Source organism: Poecilia reticulata, linkage group LG11, assembly GCF_000633615.1.
Source record: "Poecilia reticulata strain Guanapo linkage group LG11, Guppy_female_1.0+MT, whole genome shotgun sequence".
Classification (NCBI taxonomy): domain Eukaryota; kingdom Metazoa; phylum Chordata; class Actinopteri; order Cyprinodontiformes; family Poeciliidae; genus Poecilia; species Poecilia reticulata.
The window spans coordinates 19,172,817-19,197,275 of NC_024341.1; the positions used below are offsets into that span (position 1 = coordinate 19,172,817).

At 39.1% G+C, this 24,459-nt stretch overlaps 1 protein-coding gene across 5 annotated transcripts in view; it reads left to right on the top strand.

Moving 5' to 3' along the window:
* Positions 1 to 1,934: 1,934 nt before the first annotated feature.
* Positions 1,935 to 24,459, top strand: part of LOC103472534 (semaphorin-6D-like) — a 183,477-nt gene continuing 160,952 nt past the window's right edge. For 4 of the 5 annotated variants that reach the window (XM_008422237.2, XM_008422234.2, XM_008422235.2 and 1 more), the window contains exon 1: positions 1,936 to 2,192. The gene's annotated coding sequence lies outside the window, so the exon portion shown is untranslated. Of the gene's footprint in view, positions 2,193 to 24,459 lie in introns of all 5 variants that reach the window. The other variant, XM_008422238.2, reaches the window with a different exon arrangement.

A 24,459-nucleotide genomic window follows, 5' to 3' on the forward strand; every position in this document is an offset into this window, starting at 1 on the left:
CAGAGGGGATTTGCTTTCTAATCTAGGTGCTGCATTTGCAGTACCTCCTTCAGTTTTCTTTTTTTTTTTTTTACTTGACTCTAATTATCCTGCTGAGAAATAAATTCAGTTTGTGAGCCGGAAATTTAATTGAAGTTTCCTCCAGGAAATCATTTTACAACATCGGGGCGCACTCTGGAGTAGACAAGCCTCTTCTTTTTACTGATACCAGTTTCAGTAGTTACATTTCCAGCAAGCGCTGTAGAAAGTAGATGTMTCACTTTTTCACAACTCAGACCTTAAGTGTACAGCGGAGAAAATAATTAATGAGCACCTMAGCCTTTATTTTTGTAACTGTATCTCTACCTCAACATGAATTCCAACAAAGAAACGTGTGCAAAGGAAGTAAAGCAAGCTGAGAGTTTCCATGGCTCTGTTGAGGCTCGTATCTGTCAGACTCTTACCAAAACTGTCTCCGTTCAGCYAWYRTTTAATTGTATAAATTCACCATTATGCTCAGAGACGTTCCCAGTCCAGRCTCCAYGGTTGCTGTGGTTTATCTGAGGTGATGTGCAGTGCTGCCTCTCCTCCACACATGATTAGTCAAATGACATTTAAACTGTACAATTTTGGGTTTTTCTGACCACACTGCATTCTCAAAAGTATTTAACYGGTTTGTCAAAAAWTTTTTAATTAGCTTCAGGATGATTTTTGTCCTGCAGTGAAGAATAAGAAACCATGCGTTTCTTATGCTATCTTGACCAGGATYCATGKCAATAAACTGTTTTATTGATTATACTTGAGAAAAYATTTAATACAAAATTAACTTTTTTTAAGAGAGAACACCAGAATTTCTTGTATTTTAATTTTGCCACATGATAATTCACACACTCAGATGAAGAGGGCAGATTGATTTATGAGGTAAAGTGTACTGAGAAATAATCCATTTGTTTTAGATGCACTTAAACAAAGAAGAAGTTTAAACAGTAGGTTCAAAATGACAGTCTGTTGAGTTTTATCTTTATATGATCCAGACTTTGTCATTTTGGTTTTCAGTTTTGTTATTCTGTTCATGCTTGTCTGATTATCTTAGCGTTTGGTCGTGTCTGCTGTGTTTTCTTGTGTTTAGTTCGTTATTAAAGTGAATCCCAAGGTGTTAAATCTTTATCAGCTGCTTGTTTTCCCTCTGCTCCTGCAGCCACGCTCTGCATCAAAACACTTAGTTAATTAGACTCAACTGTTCTTGGTTCCAAGCATCACTCCTTTTAAATTGCATGCTTTCGCTCTTCATTCACTTATCTTGGGGTTTCCCAAACCCCATGTGGTATGGATGTATGGAGCAATGAAGCACGATTCATTATTAATCTGCGTTAGAGAACCTTCAGAAATCTCTCTCCACAGCTTTAAAGTTTGTCAAAAACTTTACATTTAATCAATGTCAATCTGATTAGACATAAATCAGATTGTCGATTAATGTTTCATTGATTATGTTTCAAAAGCAACTATAAACAGATGATGGGTTTTTAATCTAGATTTAAAGGCATTCAGTGTTTCGGCTGTTCTGCAGTTTTCTGGAAGTTTGTTCCAGATCTGTGGTGCGCAGAAGCTGGATGCTGCTTCTCCATGGTTGGTTCTGGTTCTGGGGATGCAGAGCAGGAACAAGCTAATACTTATTTAGTGTATTGGTTTGCTTCAATATAGTATTTGTTATTGATTATTTAGCATCCAGCCTTCATTCAGACATTTAGAAACTCAGTAAAAAAAAATGCATTTCAATTTAATATATCAGTTACTCGAAGAAGTTACGACTCTTATTGTGGATAATCGGTCAGAAATTCAAAGCGACTTTAAATTGAACGAGAGGCACGCCGAGTGCCGCCGTCCCGCTCTCTGATTGGCTCCGGTCAATCTATTATGATAATGAGGAGGGCGTGGTTCGGGGGCCCGGAGACTCTGGGCTGCTGAGAAACGCCTCATTGTGTGATTTGACCCGGAGTTGGCGCACCTCATCCCCGGCTCCGGCTCCGCGTGAGCTCGCTCTCCTGGTGGATTTATTTGCACGAACCTCTCGGTGCCGGCTGGGAAAGGATCCYCTTACCGGCTCGGTCCCGGTGTGATTTTGGAAATAAGCGGAGCGGCTGTGGATTAATGTGAATGTTCCGGCTGAACGGACTAAGCCTCAACGGAGTCTTTGGAGCTTTGCAGACAGAAAGGTGCGTTTATACTTGTTTTTATGGAGCATTGCCCTTATAAACACTCTGTGCGTGCGTGTGCGCGTTCACGGCTGAGTGCAGTTTCATGGAGTGAGTATCTGTTCGATAAACAGATTAAATAGTTGTTTTCTTGTGACCTTTTGTTCGTGCTCGTGGTTTTTCTCACGAAGCGCGTGCGCGTTTCACACACCTCTGACTGACACCTGCCCGTCAGCGGGACGTCAGCCGGACGTGAGCCGGACGTGAGCCGCGCAGCTGCACCGGTCAAACTACCTCCGACACACGTGCATCTGCGGGAGCCGCGCACCTTCAGCCGCGGTTCAACTTCGGTCTCAGTCCGTCTGTTGGCTCGCTGAGGCCGGTGGCTCCGGCTGCGTGTGTTTGGGACGCAAATCCCGTGAAAACGTTGCGTTAAGACACCCGTAACGGCGGGATCGGCGCGGACGTTTTGGGTGGATGTCTTTGTCTTAAGACGCCAGGTGGATTCTCGGTGATGGGTCTCACTGGTGTGGTTTTTTTTTTTTTTTTTTTGTCTGTGTGTGGGTTTGGACTGCTTCGGTCCCGGTCCCCCCCCTCAGCTCAGCAGAGGTGCTATTTGAGTCCAGAAATCCTCTTGTTCTGGTTCCAGGTACCTGGCGGCGCACAGCTGCGAGCGGCGTTTATGCTCATCAATGATTCATCCACAGGGGGATTTTAGTCTCCCGAAAGGACCAATCACTGAACCGATCAATATTTCTCATAGCCCATATAGTCAAACRGTTTCGATCGGATAGGGTTTCAGGAATATCATTCTTTGACTTTTTTCTGGGATAAAATCCCTGACGTCATGTCACGCTTAATATAGTTTTATTTMATATTTTATAGTATCAATTGTAAATCCTCCAACAGTGCTTTGCTGTCTTTAAACAGTTTATATTCCTGGGGGCTCCAGTGYTGCCACACCAGCTTTCACTCTCTCACGTTGGCAGGTTGGTAGCCTGAGGGTGGAGAATTTAGATCATTTTGCTAATGAGGTGGATGACTTCTGCACCTCCTGGTTCACCAGTCAAAAAGATGACATCTGTTTAGCAAGGACCCAGGAGCTCCCATTAGGAGGCCGGTTTTGTTTTTGTTAGAACATTGAGACCAAAAGAGCTTCACGAGTGAAACAAAGGAACAAAATTATCACCCCAAGTCAGGGGTGTCRAACTCCAGTCCTRAAGGGCCGCTGTCCTGCAGTTTTTAGATGTGCCACAGGTACAAAACACCTGAATCAAATGGCTTAATTACCTCCTTCTTGTGTAGATCAGTTCTCCAGAGCCTTGCTAATGACCTAATTATTCTATTCAGGTGTGGTGCAGCACAGGCACATCTAAAAGTTGCAGGACASCGGCCCTCGAGGACTGGAGTTTGACACCCCTGCCCTAAGCRGTTGATTTYTGCCATATTATTTTCTCAGTTCTCATTTGTGTCCTTTAGTTGTAAAGATTTTGGCAAAAGCAACAAAAAGAGGATGTAATCCTGACATTTAGGAAGATGTTGACCAGTATCTCAGCAGCAGGTTGAGGAATTGAGATTCATTTTTCCAGCCTTGGTGATTTTAAGTTCTAATATGGCACACTGCATGCTTTATTATCTAAAAACCACTTCCTTTGTGATATATTTAGTTTCTCCCACTGAGCTCTTTGGTTGGATAGGATCGCTCTGACCCCCGGTCGGTCGGTCCTCGGGGCCGCTGCATGTCCTGCATGGGTCAGGTGTTTCCTGCTGCTACACACCTGGCTTAAATGAGCTGCTGGGTAGCAGATTTCTGCAACAATTTGATCTGGAGTGGAAACGCATCTAAAACACGCAGGGCAGTGATGAGCATCAGGGTTGGGGAATAAGATCTGGATACATTTATCATGCGCTGGTGATATTCATCTTAAACGGTACATCTTTAGTCTCTATTCGTGTTGTTTTGTCAGAGATGAATGTAAAAGTTAAGAGAAAACGACCACCACACTAAATCTGCGAAACTTTAAATTAGTAAAAGTCTTAATAAGCTGGGAGTCGCTGCTGAGACGCTGCTTTGGCAGTTTAAGGGTAAAATTTCAGCGTAAACATCCTAAATTGTCCCTAATTGGCTTCCGTCGGCCTCTCATTAGCCAAACTGCGTGCAGATTGATGAGTATTAACAGCTAATTTCTTTTACCTTTGGTAAAAGAGCAGCTGCTCTGAAGGTCATCCTCCTCTTCATTTATGCTTCCCCCCCCCCCCCCTCTCTCGTTCAGAAATAAAAATTTCAGCCCACCCGTCGCTTCGGGAAGGACACTGTTCCACCAATTAGCCGTCCCTTAGGAGCGGGACATTGAATCGGTGATGTCGGCGTTGATGCTTCTTGGCATCAGGGTTGTAGCGGAGGACGACGTCAGCATGCAGAGCTACCGCCGCATGTCGGGCACAGACTGATCTGTCGGTGAATGCAAACAAGTTAATATATGTGGGAGGAGATGGGGGTCTAATGGAGGTTAAATACACATTTACCGCTATTTTACAAGGAAAATGACTGCCGGCGGCATCTGATTTAAAAGCCGGACATAAATGTTTATGAGCTGATCATATCTGAGTGTGCAGAATAATGCGAGGTTGAAACAAGAGACACAGGAGTGGATGGGTAGAAAACGACCTGCGATTCATTTGGGGTTGTAGTTTGAAGGGGTAATCTTTGCAAATGTTTGAAAGCTTTATACTTAACTTTTTTTTTTATGACTAGTAAAAATAGATGCAACTGCTTTTCCTCTTCAGCCTGCCAAATGTGAATTTTTAAACCAAAGTGGTGTGCTTTTAATCACATGGACTCTTTTGAAAAAATAATTAAATTGTTACATTTTACCACTTGTTACGTGATTCTCCTGGGAAATACAAATGCTGTGACTAAAGCAAAACTGGATTTATGGCCAATAACGGCTAATRCCTCCCAGGGACAAGCCTGTAGGCTATGATAACAAATGGATGGCACTACATCGGGCGCTGCAGCCACAGCATCTGATGGGCTCATTTCAGAGACAACTTGGCTTCCTTCTTATTCTCTGAACTTATTCGCCACACAGCAGTGATGGGATTGGAGCTGCTGATCTTAAAGATCAGCAACAATAAAGCTAATCATGTTTTTTTTTTTTTGGCTTGTTCTTTGTGATGCTAGCTAATAAGCCTCTGTGCTACATGGCGTGGATGTTAACATCTCCAGAGGAGGAAACGTGATTTCATTAGCATTTCAGTTTTCAGAAAGTAATGTGCATCCAATTACTGATGATGAACACTAATCTTTGCAGTCTTCCAGAAATGTTGTTGAGGATTGTTACTTCTATCCTTCCTCATAACATAACGTCGTTTTTTTCAGTCTCATGTTTTTGTAAAGCTTTGGCTGATTTTTATTTTTTCTTTGGAACTGTACTATTAAAAGATTTAGAGGGGGGATGTTATGCAAAGTTGACTTTCTTGAGCTGTATATCACTTTATAATGTGGTTAACTGATAAAGCACATTCCCAGATTATTTCTCTGATTTATTCATGCATGTTTGATAAAACCTGGATCCTCCAGTGGCAGCCATTAAAGTCTTAATGCTTGTTCATACCATTTCCCTAAATCTCCTCATTGGAGCTTCAGTCCCATTGGAGCTGGGTTGGGGACCCAGCATCCAGTCCACAGCCTCCCCATGCCTCCTTCACACTGCTCCACCAGACTAGCAGCAGCAGCAATTAACAAACACCTGGTGAACTTAGAAATGTTATAAACAACCAATAGTGTCATTTCTTCTAAGTTGTTTTTGGTACATTTTCATAACTGGAGGTAGCACATTCACTTGATTTGTTTGGAAACACAATATATGTGATTCAGCATGTCTTAAAACCGAGACAGATGGCTAAAGAGAATAAAACATCAACTTTGAAGGACTGTTTTGTTTTTAGATGAATATTCTTAAGTTTCTGCCTGTGTGCAGTACATCTTTCGTAACTACAGAGTCTAATTTACATTATTAATGTTGGGTTATTGCCTCCCATTCTTACCATCCTGATGTTTTATTGATCAGAACCGGAGTAGATCATTACAGTAACTACAGCTTGTTCTATGTTGGACTGAACACTTCAATAATTTGGACCTGTTGAAAATTGGACATGAATTGTTCCAATAATTTTTTTTTTTTTTTACTCTGCGTTTGTTACAACATGGGAGGCTTTTTAATGGCCAGAACACATGAAAAACAATCRATGCACTCCATAATTTATGACTATGGATTTTGGAATCTCATTTCCTCTTTTTACTGAATTTGGTCGCTCAGATGAAAAGCCAGTTCATTTTTTATTTYATTTGTTTTTAGCCTTGTATCTGATCTAACAGGGCAGTTTTGTCAAAACTGCCTTACCACTAAGAGTACTTTGTCTCCTAGTGGTAAGAGACAAAGTACTTTCTACTAAAATTTGAGATTTGGTTGTTTTGCTATGGGGTTTCTCTCCATTGTTCTTGATCATTATTGTTTTTCTAGGCTGTCCTCACTTTGCGGTCAAAGAACAGACGTTTCTTTGTTAAACACACAATATAAACCTGGATTGACACCAAAAACACTTTTTCCAGGCCCCTTCTGTTTCTCCCTCCCCCTTTTTTTTATTTTTTTAATCTCCCTTACAGTCTAGCCTCTCTGCTTTATTGTTCAGTGTGAAGGTGCTACAATCTGAAACGTCTCTTTGTTGTGTYTGAACCCCATTCTAAACGATCACCTGCCTCATCACAATCTATCAGCAGGCGGCCCGATCAGCCGGCTGCGTGGCTCACCGCTGCCCGTTCATTGTGTGGGTTAACCTTGGGGTGCGTTTGGACACAATAACCTGTGAGTCCCCGGTGGGCGGGCGGCGAAGAAGAGGAGGAGGAGGAGGAAGCGGAGAAAATAATGTTATTCCAGTGCAGGAAGATTAGCCGCGTCGCTTTGAAAGCCTCCAAACTGCCGCATGTCATCAGCCATTATGTTCTCTGCGCAAATCTGTGCCGCGGGACTCGCCTTTTGTTCTAATCCTGTGTTTGTGTGTGTGTGTTTGTGTGTGTTTTGATGTAGCGGAGGCTGACTACAGGATACATAATCAGGCACAAATAATAACCTATTGTCAAGGGTGCATCTCTTTCCGAATGTTAATTTCCTTGGCTTGTATCGTCTCCGAAGAAGAAACTTTGACACATGAGCAAAAGAATCAGAGTTGAAGAGAAATCTGGGGTTCATCCAATATCACATATGAGTGATATCTATCATGCATGCTTTAGATTTTGTTTTGAATTCATCCCAATGCCGGCTTAGGTTGTGCACAATTAAAACCAGGAATAAAGAAGGTTGTCATCCTGATGCATATTCTAAGAAATGATGTAAAATGACTGTAGTAGCTGCATGTTGCATTATTTAAAGATCAACATTACTGTTTGCTTTAATTTTTCAGGTTTTGAYAGAGAGCATCTTTGATTAGTTTGGTTTATTTACTGCTGTGCGTTGTCTTAAAGGCAAATGAACCTTTGCCGTTATCAAAAGGTTGATTTTGAACTTTYAAAAATGTTTTTATCCAAAAAATCRGTATTGGAGCTCTGTATTTGGTCAGTTGGATGGGCTGTAAATTTCTATCCATTAAAAATGTTTGGAAAGAAATGGCCTTAAATGTAATTGATATTGGCGTGTTTTTCTCATGTGCAACCTTAGACAACAGTACAATAGGTGGTTTGTTGTGACAACTCAAGGCTGCTTGCAGACTTTGTTCTGGGTTAAATTCTGTTGGAAGGGAAAATGCGAACTGTCTGCCAAAGCAGGAGGATTGTAGAAAGCTCTCCAAGGCGCATCCTGTTTTATTTCCTTGCACAGATGCATCAATCTAATTTTCCTCCTTCTCCTTTATCTTCATAAACGAGCTTTCATGTACCAAGAGTTTATCAGTCAACAGATTGCTTCTGACAATATTTAGCTTTGCCAGGAAAATGAATGCTTGAGTTGTGTAAAATAGTCCGAGTGTACTTTAAATATGTCAACGCATTTCTTAAATGTCATTAGTTCTTATCAGAAGTGGCTAAAATGCACGGATGGATTTAAATCTAATCAGAAATGTTGTTTCATCTACAGGCTCTGTTTGGTTTTGCTTTAAGGAAAATGTTGAGAAAATAACATTCAAAAGTGATTTAGCTTTAAAAAGATTACAATTTGTTTTATTTTCCCGTATCGCCCATCCAGTCAGACAAGTTCCAGATATTTGCTCATCTTGTAATTTTCTTCAGTTGTTTATCAGAAGCTGCTTTCAAAAGAGGCAAATGTGCAAAATTATCATTAGTGGCCTTCATTGGCATAATGTGCCGTCGTGATGGCAGAGAGGTTTGAAGTGTTGCACTCGACTGCGTCGTCAAAGCCAGGACTGCTGAAGAGGCTGCAGCCTCAAAAGCTGAGAAGTAAGTTATGTGTTGAGCCTTAACTGAGTGCGGATACTTTCTTTGTTAAATGCAGCTGCAAAAGATGTGCCTTGTACCAACCAGGCTGAAACAGTCCACCAGTTTGCTAGAAATCTGGTTTTGAAATGACTTAATGTGATTTTGAATCTATCATTTGGAAATTGAGAACCGAATCTTGAGATTATTATCTTGATATTTGTTGCATGGAAATGTAAAAGGTTTGGTTTACATCTGCAGACGGGTTTTAAACCGTCGTGTTTGTAGTTTTACACCTTCACCAAGATAACAACCAGGTGTCCGTCTGGCTGCAGGACGCTGGGCCTGAATGTGACATGTTCTGTGGACCGCTCCATAAAACTGCCCACCTCGGCTGGTGAGCAGATCCGGATGAGTAACAGGTGCATTAAAGACGGCCTCAAAGGTGGATTGTTGATCCACAAAGCCGCAGGAGGCAGAYGGGCATCGTGGCCTCGGATGGTTCAGAGAATGAGGCRTGAAGGCCAAATCGCTGCTGTAATCGGCCTGAAAATACGACTCCGGTCCCGAGGCCCGGGCTTTACTGTCAGGCCTCTWMACCGTAATRTAGGACTGTAATCGCTTGTGATGCCGCCGCTGACGGATAAAGTGCTCCTATTACAAAGGCCCCTGGTGCTGCTGTCTTTGTCTTTTAGACGGTAAACTGCTTTGGTCGCTCTGAATTTGTATTTGGATATTTTTCCCTCGGAGGAAAAAAAAAACTACAAACTTTTTGTGCATCTAAAACGGCACTGGAAAGGTAGGAAAGAGAGAAGAAAGGAGTTAAGTTCTGATATTCTGTTTATATAGAACAAGAGTTGAACCATTGTATAAAAAGACACATCTCATGCAGTTTAAAAGTCAATTTTATAAAATGCTAACCTGTGAATCTCTGTGAAAGATTACTTCTGTTCATCAGAATAATAATAATTATTTTTTTCATCTGACATTAAATCTTACTTAACTATTTATGCTTTAGATCATGTGTGTCAAACTCAAGGCCCGGGGGCCAAATCTGGCCCACTGGTGTGAATGTATGTGGCCCTCTAGACTCCAGATTACATGAATAAGTCCCTCCAGTTTTTCACCAATCTGTGAAATCCACACATTCCCTCATTTACCCTGATTTTTACTGCAAATTGTTCTTAAATTTGGTCAAAAGTGGCAATTAATGTAAAGCACATTTAAAATTACACGTTAGTGCAAATATCGCAGATATTCTTTACAAATATTTCTAATTTAGCACAGAAAAATCTGTGACTTGGACTGCAAAAAGCAATCATAAAACACTGGAGGATCGGCGTGAAAAGATGTTCAAATTTATTTTAAGATGCGTTTTCTGAATGCTGAAGCTAACGGCTACTTATTACTTTATTAATATTTAATTTGGTTTTATCAGTACATTCTGACACAGCTGGCCCTTTAAGAACATTCAGATTTCTGATGTGGCCCAAAATGAAAGTGACTTAGACACTCCTGCTTTAGATCAACCAAAAAGATCATGTACTTCTGGTTTTGTATACATTACATGCTGTATAAACTACATTTCTGCTTTTTGCTTTTGTACAGTCATGCTATTTTCCAACTCTTTCCTTTAACTTTACAAACCAGCTTTTTTAAAAGTAACAAATGTGTACTTTACTGAGTGGTATTGACAAACTGATTAGTCTTTTCAGAGATTTGTGCAGCCTAAATGGTTTGTCARGTTTCTCTTTAATAGCTGTGTTTCCACGTGGAGGAAAACGGATAAAATAGTGAACAAATGTAATTTTCCTGTTAAACAATTTAGATTTCCTTTTAAAATTGCCATGTCACCCCTGCGTGTTAACTGGAACAAATGTTCATGTTATCCAAATAAGATTTAATATTTTATTGCTCATCATAAGCRGCTAGTGCATTTCCAAAATTGGGAGAAAATGTGTGAAATTACCAAGAAAGAAACGAATCCCTTCATAGTAGAAGCTTTCAGTGGCTTTGTGGACCATCTCTGTTTCTGTGAGGTTGGAAGTGTGTAAGCTGTTTCTCCATCATGGTTGGTTTAAGGCAGAGGTGTTGAACTCATTTCTGTTTTGGCCAAATCCAGGTCATGGAGGCTCTKAAAGGGCCAAATGCATTGATAAAACCTGATCACAAACTGGTAAAGCATCAACGGATTCTTAAAATTAAATATCATTGAACATCTTTTCAGTTCCTCCAGGATTTTGTGATGCTGTTTGTTACTCGATGCATTGATCTTGGACAATAATCTGATGTCAATCAACTGAGGCAGCTGTTTAGTACAAGTAAGAGGTTTTGACAATTTTTGATAAAAATCTGCAACAAACTCCCACTTATGCATTAGTGCAAAAAAGTGCAGGGATTTGTTTTTTTTTTTGTGTGAATTTCAGTGATGATTCTCAAGAAACTGGAGGGACTGACTGATATCATTTGACAGTAAAGTCATAAAAACTGCAATAATTTGATGAAAAAATGTTTAAGCACACTTGGTGTTTAGTCTAGATTCTAGAGGGCCACACAAAAAGCCATGGCGGGCCAGATTTGGCCCACGGACCTTGAGTTTAACCTGAACTTTAGAACCCAATGCCTTTCCCGCATGGATTAAATTGTCATTGTAATAAACTTTTAATTAGCACTTCTTACCATTTAAGATTCAATATGTTAATTGCATGCAGAATACATTACAACCTCTGCTTGTGAATGTATTGCTGCAGTGATTAAATATATAAAATACATTAGCAGCTAATATTTGTAATATTTGTTCACAACAGTTGGTGAATGTGACAGTYTGTGCRAGACCTGGAATACAGGCGATCCGATCGCAACAWCGTTCCCGTTTTCCAGGTTGACGSCACAGTTTTGGGAAAAGGACCCTGATAAGCCGCTGATCCAGCAGCACTCTGACCAAATGCATCCCAGATTTCAGAAACATTCAAGAGCTTCCTGGAATGATTAAGTTGGTGAAGTGGGATTTGTGAACGTAAARCCTGCTTCAGAGGCTGCGTTACACCAGGCAGAGTGCATTATGGGTCGYTTTGCCTAGATTGAAGAGGTTTTGAAGCCTCATCAATGATCTACAGGTGTCGCTCCAAACGTTTTCTCATTATAGGGCTTATTGATGATGCTCAAAAGAAATTACTTCTACTGTTTGSGTCCCAAAACGCCTCAACGTAGAGAAATGGAAAGGCCATTTTAAACTTGTCTGATTCATCTAATTTTATGAATTGATTGCCTTTGTGTGATGACAGCACATTTTATGCTCTGATTAAATAGAAACTGGTTTGCACAGTCATTTTTTTTCTTTGAAAACACTGAATATATGCAGAACATCAGGTCTGATGCAAGTGAAGCCTTTCAGTGAAGCGTTGGGTCTTGAGGGTCTAGATGAGGAAGAGCAGCAGATGGAAGATGGTAGGCTGTAACTGTATGTTGCATAACTCTTTGTTAATTAGCAGTTTCTTCATTTGATCTTTTAAATATGTTAATGTTTAAATAGGCTTTGCTCTGCTCTAGCCTCCAATGAACAGTTATTCTATACGTTTAAACCTGGAATAACATGGGAGTTATTAAGTTCCAGCTCTGAGGTTTGTGGATTTCTGCTGATTTCAGAAACGTGGTTTTATTCCCGTTTTAGTGACTTTAGGACCTCCTCAGTCCTCATGTGACTSTGTGTCTCCCTCACACAGTTTGTTAATCRGCTAGCAGCTCATTAGTGTGTGTCGACTCTGGAGACTTGTGACCTTCTCTCCAATTAAAGTTTCCACGTTAATCTTACCATGCCTCTTTCTTTGTTTCCAATCCCATCCTCCTTTTGTGTTCTCCTTAGTTGTTTCTCTAAATTGATTTCTTGCAGTCTAAAAGTATGTAGGCTTTAGTCACTTCTTTTGCTTTCTCTTTGCAGGAAAACCTTTGGTGTCTTGAGATTTGACCCTTTTTCTGAGCTTTGCTCCTCTATAATCGGACTCATTGCTGCCAGAGCAGTTATTTGGTCTACCTTAGTCAGTCKKATGCRTTTTTCTCCCTTTGGCTGTAGCTTACTTAAAGAAAAAACATGGTTSATGGTTCTCTTTCTTCAATCACCAGGATTCCAGCGTGAGCATGCTCATGGTTTTTTGATTTTAGCACTTTGCCCACAGAAAGTCGGCAGCTGAGAGTATTTTTATTTATTTTTTAGTAGGCCTGGACAATAAATCAATAACAATACATATGGCGATAGATATGTGATCAATAWCCAACGATAATGCATCTGATATAATCAATAATTTCTCTGAACTCTGATCCAGAACCGCACAGCATTCTGGGGGATGTAGGCAGAGGCTCTCGACCTCTCACAGCCAGCTAAGCTAGGTTGGTGGCTAACTCGCTCACTCTTTGGTCACCTAGCAACTCGCTGCTTTTTGGTAACCTAGCAACAGCTTGTTGAGTACGTTGCGCAACAKAAGTTTAAGGTTTTGCCACCGTGTGTCAGCTGCTTAAAAAGAACAAAAACAACGGCGCTGAGTGAAAACTTTGGATTAAACGGGAAAGGATGCGTCACTAGTTTGGTCGTATTTCAGATGTAACAGAAATGAATCAATCATTTCTGATATCGACCAATATGGATATCGCCTATGTTGTGATGTTATCCAGCCATAATTTCAGTGATGCTGTGTGAACTAGAGTTTGTTGGTCAGTCATGGTCGTCGGTTTGTTTCTGGGTGTGACAAAGCCACAGCAGAYGGCTGTCAACGATCATTTCATTTAAATCAGCTGGACGACGTCAAGGAAACATGTAAATAATGCAGCACAGTGGACACCAAGCATCAGGGTTGAGGATGACTGGTCTAGATTTTTCTCTTCCTCTAATTTATAATAGTATCATGCATTYGAGGAGTTGTCCAATTTGAATTGATTTATATTTTTTTTCGTTTTAAGTTATACCCAGTTCGTCCCATTCTGAGTAGCAGGGGGCTGGTGCTCATCTCCACTGATGCATGAAAGGACGGCCACTGGGGAACATGAGACTATCAGTCTTGCACACACTCCCTCCTCTGGAATATTTACATTATCCAGCTGGAGAAACGTGCAGGTTTTTGGATTTTAGCCTGAAWCCAAAGAATCCYGGAAAAAAACCCACACARACACTCAGGAGGATCAAGCCGTCTCAACAAACAAAGGCTATAATTTGAACATGGAAACTTCTTGCTCTGAGGTAACAGTGCTAACCACCAAATCACAGWGAAGCCCTGCTACAGTTGAGATGGTGGCTTTAGGACACAAACATGCAGCAAGGTTTCGGGCTTTAAAAATGGAAAAAAATCCAGATTTACTTCTTAAGTGACGTCATTATTTGTAAGCTTACCGTTTAAAATATTGAACTCTTTTTGGAGAGTTCAATACCGTTTAAAATATTGAACTCTTTTTGGAGAGCATAGCGGGATTAAAGAACTCTCTTTTTTTGCATTCATTCCTGCTTTTAACGCTGTGATTAAAAGTAGAGATGCACAACAACTGGTGTTTGAATTTCACTTCGTCAGCTGGTCAGAAACTAAGGGTGCATTCACACCAGCCATGTTTACTCCACTTTAACTAAACTCAGTTTACASTTTGTTTTTAGGAGTTGTGAATGTGAAATTCAACTATGATATGGACCAAAAACGCTGTAGTCGATTTGGTTAAAGTAAACTCTGTGGTTCGAAGGCGACATTAAACCACATACTTGTCGTTTTCTTCTGTATTAGTTGGTGCAGCGCCACCACAGGAGAGGAGGGGAACAGGTTTTTCAAAGTGAACCACACCAGCTGAAAATTTAACAAATGTTGCATTTTTGGTCCTCAATCTTAGAGTTTACCAGACCTTCAGGTGTGGAAACACCTTAGAAGTTCAATTCTTTCCTAATCAGTAACTACCAGGTCTTACTAACAGCTACTCTTCCCTGTGTGAAAGTTTTTACTGCAGGAGGAAAACTTGGTTCGCTATTTTCAAATTGGGCAATTAAAAAAAAAAAAGGTTGGAAAAAGCGCAGGGATGTAGGAAGCTTCTAAAAAGGAAAATATATTTTCCTAGAGTGGCATGTTGGCTGTTTCTTCAGGCTGCTACCTTTAAACTGGGAGTTGGACGGGAGCGGATAATGGGAAGCTAAATGTATCACTGGAAATAATCGTCTGCAGGGAAGGTAAGCCCTGAATGCTGCTAGGAATATTCTACACTAATTAAGAGTTTAAAATATCAGCTCTAATATTTGTCTTTGTCCTGAATTATCAGTAAACTCAACTCATAATGGCCTCATTTCTCCGACAAAAGGGTTAATGTTAACTGTGTTCTCAATATAAATAGCTACTGTTGTCATAGACTTAAAGCTTCTGTATAGATGTATAATTTACAGACAACAGTTTTTWAAAAATACTGTCTGTGATGTGACTTGTGTTGCATTTAAAAGTGGTTGGACTGTTGCACTAATTCTGTAATAGATTAAATCTGTGCTGTTGTTCCTTATATTGAAGTGGTACAGAAACTTCTTTGAAGAGAGAAAAAAGCTCTTCAGCTTTGGCTGCTTTGGAGAAAATTATTAAAATTTAAGCACTTTGCTGTTAGGACAGTTAAATTATTTCTAAGGTATTTTACTTATGTTCACAAGAAATCAGCAAAAATCTGCAGCGTTTTGTCAAAAATCTGAGTGGAAATCAATAGTTAGTGCATCATGTACAAAAAAAAATAACCCATTTAAACCACAATAGAGTCTCTTCTCCATTAAAAATGATCCATTAGTTGCAGAGAGTAAACTTGGGTTGGACCAAAATGGCAGACTTTACAAGATGATTTCCTTTTCACAGCAAAACTATGCATTTTTGTTGAAGTAACAACTTTGTCCTTTTATCTCACCAAACCTGAACTTGACTTGTTCAATCTTCCAGTTTCATTTTAACACCTGGGATCATTTGATTGACACAGTGACAAGTGAAAATGAACAGAAACTGTGATATATTTCACGGTCTGCTTTTGCTCTCTACATTTTGTGATTTCACACAAGTAAAAGGAAACTCCTAATTTCAGAGTAAACGCAGTTTTTCTTCTCTGCCCTTTTCTCTCTTTCTTCTAAGCCTCATTAGCTCAGGAGTTGCTCTGATGGTGTCAGAAGCCACTGTGCGTTGCATCACTGTGTATATCAGTGTCCTGATATACACATTTTTTACAGTGTGGAATGGTGTTGCATTGCCTAGTAAATCAAAACAAGGGAATCGGCGGTTGTGTGTGCTTTCCTCTGCTTCTCCAGGCACTGCAGTGTCATGCATCAAATGTACCTGGTTGTCCTGAGCAGCGTTTGCTTGATCCTCTCTGTCCTGTCTGTGATCATCTTCTTGCTTCGGCCCTTTTTTGTTTCAACACTTTCTTGATAAAATGCTTCATATTGGTGATGCAAGATAATGAAAACTGGCTGCAAACAAACCTGGAGGGCATTTTCCTGTTGGTTAGGATGTTGAGCATAAAATTTAAGGCTTATTTTCAGAAAGAGAGGAGAAGACTAATAATAAAAAGAGCTGCTCAAACTAATCTAGATCCAACTTCATTAGCTGCTCCCTAATTAATACGTGGAAACTTCTTTATCAGGCAGCTGCTTGGTATGGAAATTGCAGCCTTGTGCAGATGTGTCTTTTTTAGATACAGTATTCGTTCAAACCGGATAGCCTAAAACTAATATCTGCTGTTTTCAACACAAAGTAAGCTTAACATGATAAAGCTCAAAAACAAACTGTAGAACTTATAGATTTTCTGTTCAATTATCTAATATTTAACACCTTTTTTGGGGTCCCACTCATTAAAAAAGAGCATTTTCTAATTTAAGCTGCCCTTTAAGATGACTTGCAGGGAGATTTAACAGATGGAAAAGCTTAAATGAGAGCTTAATGAATAAATATAATTGCACAACTTTCAAAGCTGCTCAACAATTGATAGACTGCTTGAAAATGAGACTCACAAGGCAGTGAGGGTGCATAACAAGTTCAAAGTCTCCAGGTTGAATTTTTATAGTAGTTTATGCATTAAGGGAAAATATGTCAGAAGAACTGCATGAGTCTTGAATTGGCACCGTATAGAGGGATGTAAATATTCTTTGTGATGAGCCCATTCTGCATGTAATTTACCTCGTAAGAGCCCACTTGTGTTAAAAAATAAAGAAAATTCAAAAATAATTGAATCCTGGCAGGCTTCCTGTCAGACGTTGTAATTTGTTCTCCAGCTCTGATGTCCAACACTTTTATTTCTCCGAACAAATCTCACCAGAATATCTCATGTTAATGAGCCATGTTGTTTTTTTTTCAGACCCTCTACAGTTCTTAATCAGACGGTTTTACTTGTTGGGCTTTAACTAATATACATCTAAAAATGTCATTCTGTTAGTTGGCCCAGACACAGAGCAGTATAATAAGGCTGCTACAGCTAATTATTCATAAAACACATGTTTCTACCGCAGATTTAAAATTCCCGGTGTCCATTCCTTTACTTCCTTTACTGCTTTTTTTGAATGGAGAAATTACTTGTTTAATTTTGTGTTGGCTTGTTTTAGATGGTGTGAAGAATATTATAGATTATATGTTGAAAGTTCAAGTAAAATTTCTCTGTTATATATACTAGGGCTGTAGTGATACAAAAATCTCACGATACGATACACAGTATTCTGCTCACGATACGATATATATTGCGATATTCAGCGAACGATACAATTCAATACACTTTTGTGATTTTCTGAAAGATTTTAGAGGGACAGAGTTATTTTGGTGACATTTTGTGACAGTTATAGAGTTGGATTGAATTAATTTAACTGAAAACTGATTAAAAGCACCAACTACACAATACCTGACTCTGGTTGGACACAGACTCGAAGTCGACAGCTGGACAAAATGAATCAAAGAAGTGGTGAGAAAACATGTTTCTTTTAGTTGAAACAGTAAAAACTGTAGCTTACATGCATTTGTAAAGTAAATAAAGTGCACCAAGCACCCTGCTCTGAATAGATTGATACCTTTTTAACACTTAACATCTGAAGGAATCACTCTAAGCCTGATGACATAATCACTCTCCCGGCGAAGCAAGCAGTGAGTGAGCAAGGTGATAGTTGGATGTTACGATACTTGTGGATAAATATCGATTTTTTTTTTTCTAGGAAAGAAAATATCGATATACATTGCAAAATTGATATTGCACAACCCTAATATATACTTTATCGGTATTAAATGATTGGTAAAACACTGCTCACCTGMCTGAGTAGGAAAATGGAGTAGGAAAAGTTGGATTTGTATCTTTGTTCTAATTTTTAGTTGCCTCTCCCACGGCTGCTCCTGTGCACTGCTGGTCAGCTGACTGGAATAAGGCTATTACACTTATTTCATTAAAAAAAGGGACATTCATGGTGACCATCACATCACCTTTAAAATCATAACTGTTAAGATCACACATTGTTGAAATGATTTAACGAACCTGAAACTGTAAAGTTGTGCTCATTAAGACCCATCATGACAATCCCATACCAGGTTTGGCTTATTAAACCCAACATTTCCTCTGCAGGTGCTGCCATGGTGATGAAAATTATACTTTTTTGCATGATCAATGAAGCACCCCATGAAATTGCATTTAAAATCGTATCAAATCTTGAAGCTTTGTGCTCGCCTCTCCTTCAGTGCGAGGTAATCCCGATCTTTTCAAAAACGTATCTCAGATACGCAGCACACTTTATTGCTTTGCCTGCTGCTGTTTTTGTTTTCCCCCCTGTCATCTGTTCTGCAAACCTCCAAACTATTTAAGGCAGATTGCTTTGCTAGATGCACTTTTCTTTATTTCCATTCTTACGGTTTTGCTTCAGCCTGATGAAATTGTCTTTTTACCTTTGTTTTTTTTTTTCCTGGAAAAAGACAGAATGATGATATAAATAAAACTAGCAAAGAGGATTGGCCAGTCTCTGAAAAATTGTCATTGTAACGGTTACACGGACAGCGTCAGGCTTTTTCTCACAGGTTCTGCATCTTGTCTTGTTGCAGATCTCTGTATCTGTTAGCCAACTCTTTTTAGTTTTGGTTGACCTGTCTGGGAATGTCGTTATAAATGCAATGCTTTTCACAGCAGTGGCTTTTAGGGTTCATTCTCTCTCTCTCTCTCTGCACCTGAGAGAGAGAGAGATTGTGTAAACTCTGCAATTAGAAACATTTGGCAGAGGATTTATTTACACACATCATATGATGAAGCATAGTTGGCACTCTTGTGTATTCCTGATTAATGCAACAGTTTATGTTGCTTATCTGTTGAGATTCATTTCTAAATCTTATCAAATCTCCTGCCATTGTAATTTTAATCAATTCTAGTTGAAAACAGTGAAATGGAAAATAAAACGGGATTATAATGATCAAGATGGAAATAAATGTGGTGTTTCCCCCTCAGATTAAACTTCTGTTTGTACGTAATCTGTGTTAAGTGTTGACACGCCCCCTACCTCTCAGAGTTGGTACTGACATCTTTCAACATTCTCATGTGTTAAACACACAAACTCCTAAACTTGCACACACACACAGGTGACCTCTGTGTCTCTGTGAAGCCTCTCTTCCATCTTTATTGATCAGCAACACAACACATTGCTCTCCTGGCAGGTGTTTTGTGGTTGTGTGTGTGTGTGTGTGTTGCAGTCTACCGACAGCTGGTTCACAGCAGACGCAAACTTCCTGCTGCCTGTAGAGAAAGAATCGATAGAAAAGAAGATGTTTCCTGACATTTAGTCTGTTTTCTGCAGACAGAAATGCATTATGAGTCCAATTTAATTATTTAGGAAGGTGCAGATCTGAGCAGAAGCTGCAGGAGACGAACATTAAGTCAGATTGTGGACAAAACAACATTTCTGAGTGGCCTAATCAAAGTTTAGACGTGAATCTAAAAGAAAATCTGGAAGGAGGAGCTAAACATTAGGGGGATGAAAGGAGGCTTGGCTCTCATTGGGAAAAATTAATTTAGAAAACAAAAACACTGATCAGCATTTATAAGAGTTTGATTGCTGCAATACCAAGAAAGATTTTCATTATTTTTGTTTGTTTTTGGTAAATAAAAAATGTTAACTCAAATTTTGCTGGTGATATTTTGGGCTTAATTGTGTTTACGGCGTCAGTGGTTGAATTTTTCCTTTAATATTCAATTAATAGGCTGCACATCATTTTATTGGCACAGTTGTGCACAGTAATGTGGACTGAAATTATGAGCACAAAACTTTAATCTGAAAAGATTTTTGATCTTTATGCTTCACCCTGATGATTTGCACATCTGACAGTTTCTACCAGTTTTCAGTCTTACCCTTGTTGACTTTAAAAACATTTTTAAGATGTTTTCTTGTATTTGGCTGTGTTTGCTTGTCATTTTGCCTCTGTGCATTGCTGCTCTTCTCATGCAGTTTTAGTTTTTTGTGCCTGAAGTTTGAGTGCAGCAACATGTTTAATACTGACTGTGAATCTTCTTCTGTTGTTGGTGTGAATCTTTGAGTGATTTTTAATTGAGATTTAAATATGAAGAAAACAGTTAATTGTGATACTTTTGCAAATGTGATGGCACACGCATTGGTATGACTGTTGTTCAGTCTATTTTGTTTCTTTATTTGAGAGATTTTGATCTTCCTGAAAAATAATTTGCCTTAATGAGCTTAGCTGGAATAAATATTTAAAAATACCCAAAGCAGGTGATAATTTTGAGTGTTTTAGAAAACCCAAAAAATTATATTTATATTATTTCACTAGGGAAAAATAATGATCTCTTTTTCATTTTCATCTTCATCTAAGTTTCATCCAACTTGGATGCTGCCATTACACCTTTTGTGATGAAACTGCGATGGCTGCTGCAGAAACGTTTCTTTTTCCTTTTGTTGTCTGGCTAATTCTCAAAGTTTGAGCTCCGAGATGCAGAGACCAGGGGATGATTCAGGGAATGAGGTGTGCCGACAATAACTCTCCTGCTTCGGCTTACTAACCAAGGCATTTGTTATGTCACCTGCTCCCAGGAGAGATGCTACCAAGGTCAAAGCCAGCATGATTTCACTCTAATAAATATGCTGTCACTCATTTCCAGCACCAATTTTCCTCTAAAGTCTCCATATAGAAATTTTGAAGCGTCAACGTAATAAGGCCTCCAAAATCTGGGCTTTGGAAAAAATGTGTTCTTTTAAAGTGAAATGCATATTGGGAGCATTTCGCCAAGCACACATTAGCTGTAGCGGTGCAGGACAGAGTAAGGAGATGTTATTTTAGACCCATCAGAAGTACCAACACTCCAGAAGAGGGCAGGTTTGAAAAAGAGCCACTGGGTGTTGCACCACCAACCAGGCGCCATCGCTGTGGGTTGTTTGGTAAATTAAATGGGTGTACTTCTTTGATATGTGTCTGACTCTGCCAATGCAAGCTGCCCTTTGGTTCTTGTTTGTCGCTAACATTTTTCGATCATGTTTGGTCAGAAGTGTGAACTCTTAGACTTATTGATGTTTTTTTTTTTCCTGTGAATGACTTGCCAAAGTATCTACACTTGTTTATTTGACCATCTGAATGCTCCATGTCCTGCAACTCACTGTGACATTGAGGCATTTCTCAACTTTGTTGTTGTTAGTCATTTCTGCAGCCAATTTTTGACCAGCTGCTGCAATCTTCACATTATAAAACAACTTATTCTAGAGTTAAAGATTCTCCCTGCATGTGGAAAAACATGTCCCTTCATTTTGCAGGAGGTGTGTGTAAATGAATGCAAGTGTTCAAAAAGGCCATCAAATGTTTTACTGTGTAAGGGGTTCAAATTATGTCTTGTACTGATTATTTCCGTCTATATTTGCATATTTAAAAATGCAAAAATTTGTTTTGTAGTCAAAATAGCTAAACGAAAATGCATCTCGGATTCATTTTAGCTGAGTTGATGTCTGAATAATGGTGTAGCTGAAGTTAATGACTGGATCCATGATGTTACAGAAACATCAGCAGACCTCTTGATGTTTTTGTGATTAAAGTGGGTGAAAGTCATCAGGTCAGTTGAGGCCAGTTTAAATACCAAGTGAATGATTATTGTCAAATTTGTTTACTTGCGTCTTGATGTTCTGCAACCCATGCTTATAATGGGCATGAATGAGACCTTACAGTTTCTCCTCTAACTGTGCTGGATACTTTCCCGCTTCATAAAGCCCAATTTCAACTCATATCTAAGCTACTCATTGGTAAAAATGTGAGAAAATAATTTAATCATTCGTATAAGTTGAAGCAGTTTTTAGTGGCTCTGTCTTAAAAAAACATCCAATCATCTAAAAACTAATCACGCTGGCAGTAGTTCTCTCTGGGCTTAGTTTACTAATCCAATCATTCTTCTATACGTTAACATGAGTTTCTGCTAACTTTTTTAACTCAAAAGAAACGTAGCCAGGTTTTATGAATCGTTTAAGACTATTTATGTAAATGTCGAGGTTTTAACAGGAGCAAAAACTGCATTAGCATGACTCATCTAGCCACAGATCTAAAAAATATGCAGAAGGTGGAAGTAAACCTAATTTACAGCCTACATGAGGAGAAGTAATTTCCGAGCAGAAATGTTCTTCAGTTTTTTAGTTTCCTGCCTGGGCTTTGGTCAGTCATCATGCAATAAGGTGAACTAATGGTTCAGTCTTACTGAAGCCAGAATGAAGCTCGAGTCTTAGTCAGCATTTAGCTCAACCTCCAGCCATTTGATGGATTTTGAGTTTTATTTGTTTTAAAGCTCTCTGCAAATTAGTCTTTCTTGAATTTTGTCAATGGCGGCGAGATTTGCCAGTCTAAACTTGAATTTGAGCTGGCGTATGAGAACTGTGACCATGCTGTAAGATGCATTGAGATTCTTAGAAGAGCAAACCGAGCCTGACTCATTTGTTTCATCACGGCAATCTGTTTTGCATCAGATGAAGACAAATTGCTCTCCTGGCTGTACGTTTTTGTTGATATTCAGTGAAGCGGCGAAGTAAAGCTGCTCTTGGAAATGATTTTGCGCCTCGTTTCTGGAAGACACCGGGAGTCGACTCCTGTGAACAAACTATTTGAGAATCCTTTAATTCAAACAGTCGGATCTCGTAAAGGCTTTTGGAGTTCAGTCGAGCTGAATTTTGAAGCTGATCTTTAGACTCCACTGATCATCAGGAAGCCTATTATGGTAAGAGGTGCAGAGTTAAACTCCCAGTCTGACAGCAGCATAATGGATGAGGCTTTTGGCCTGTGAAGGTCTCATCAGCGCTGCTGTCGTTTGTTTGTGGCACTGGGGGAGACGGAGCGATGGATGCAGGAGCTGAAGCCTCGACGCTTTAGGAGAGCTGTTCGCTCCGCAGGGGGTCGTTTAATTTTCCTCCTCATTCATCCTCCCTCCTGCTTTGCCTTGGGATACATTTTCTCATGTTTTTGTAAAGCCCAAAGTTGAACACTTTTAAAGAAAGAGGGGAAATAAATGTTTCATTTTCTGACTTCACAACAACAGTGCCTGATTTTCAACAAATAAAACAAATTGCAGTTTGGGAGTTGACTGAGATTTATAGACAAACATTTTGATTTCTTCATCAAAACTTGGCTTCACTATTAACCTTTGGATAGATATTGGAAACGCAGTTAAAGGGAAACTCATTAAACGTTATTTATCTAGATGCTCAAATGTTTTCTCCCTGAATTTAACTATCACTCAGGTATTTTGTCTTGGCATAAATAAATACAAGTAGAAAATGTGGACTATTAAAAGCGCTCTCTCTTTTTGAGGTCTGCAGTGTTTATTAGAGGCAACTTGACTTTCTGTCTTGGTTTCTAAATACTGAAAATGAGATTAAAACTTTCATTGATTGAGTCTGCTGGTCATTTGGCCATTTCACAATATTTTATCTTTGTGCTTTTTGACATTTTGTAGCATTTTGGATGCAAAACTGTTTTGCTTTGAGTTGGCTCAAAGTTTGACGAATATATTTGATTTATTAACGATTAGCTGCACATGAAGTGGTTTTAGATAAACCGGCATACAAGGAAGAAGATGAACATTAGTGTTTTGCCTGTCATAACAGCAGAGTTAAGTGTTTTCTGATTTTTACAAATGGATAAAACTTATCTGAATCTGTTCTGAAAGTGTTAAATGAATCTTGAATGCATGTTAAACTATATAGACTTTCTGTTTTTAATATCTGGCACTCGTTTATGTACAGTCACATTCACGGTCATTTTATTTTTGAATCGATGCCATCGTATGGACTCTTTCATGCCAAAAAGTATTGAGACTCCAGCATGATTCTTTATGGATTGCAGAAAATGTTTTTTCCTTCTAGCAATGGCTTTACTTAAAGAAAGGGTTTAACAACCCTTGTTGTTGATCTATGGTAAAAGCAGAGATTAATGGATTATAATAAGATTATCATAAGTGTTTGGTAGTAATACTGGTTATTTTGAGTTTTCTGTAAACACTGGAGGTGTGTGACCTCATTAGAGGGATTATAATCTGCTTTACTTCAATTTTCTCTTTTTATATTCTCATAACTAGTTATTGCCTCAGTGCATTAATTGAAAATGTGAATTCAAAGTGTGCATTAAGATTATAGGTTGCAAGTTCCAAATCTTTTTTTTGTCATTTCAATAAAAGTTGCAGACATCTAAAATGTAAAGTATGTATGTTGTTGGAAACTAAAGACGGAGGTGGAAATACGACCAGACATGATCCAGTTACAGAAATGTCAAACTTTTTCCAACTGTTCAGCTTCAAGACATTTTCACAAGATGGAAAACTAGCAGAATAACCAGAATGATGTTATGCAGAATGAAAGCTAACATTGGCAAACTATGAGCAACTTGTCTGTTG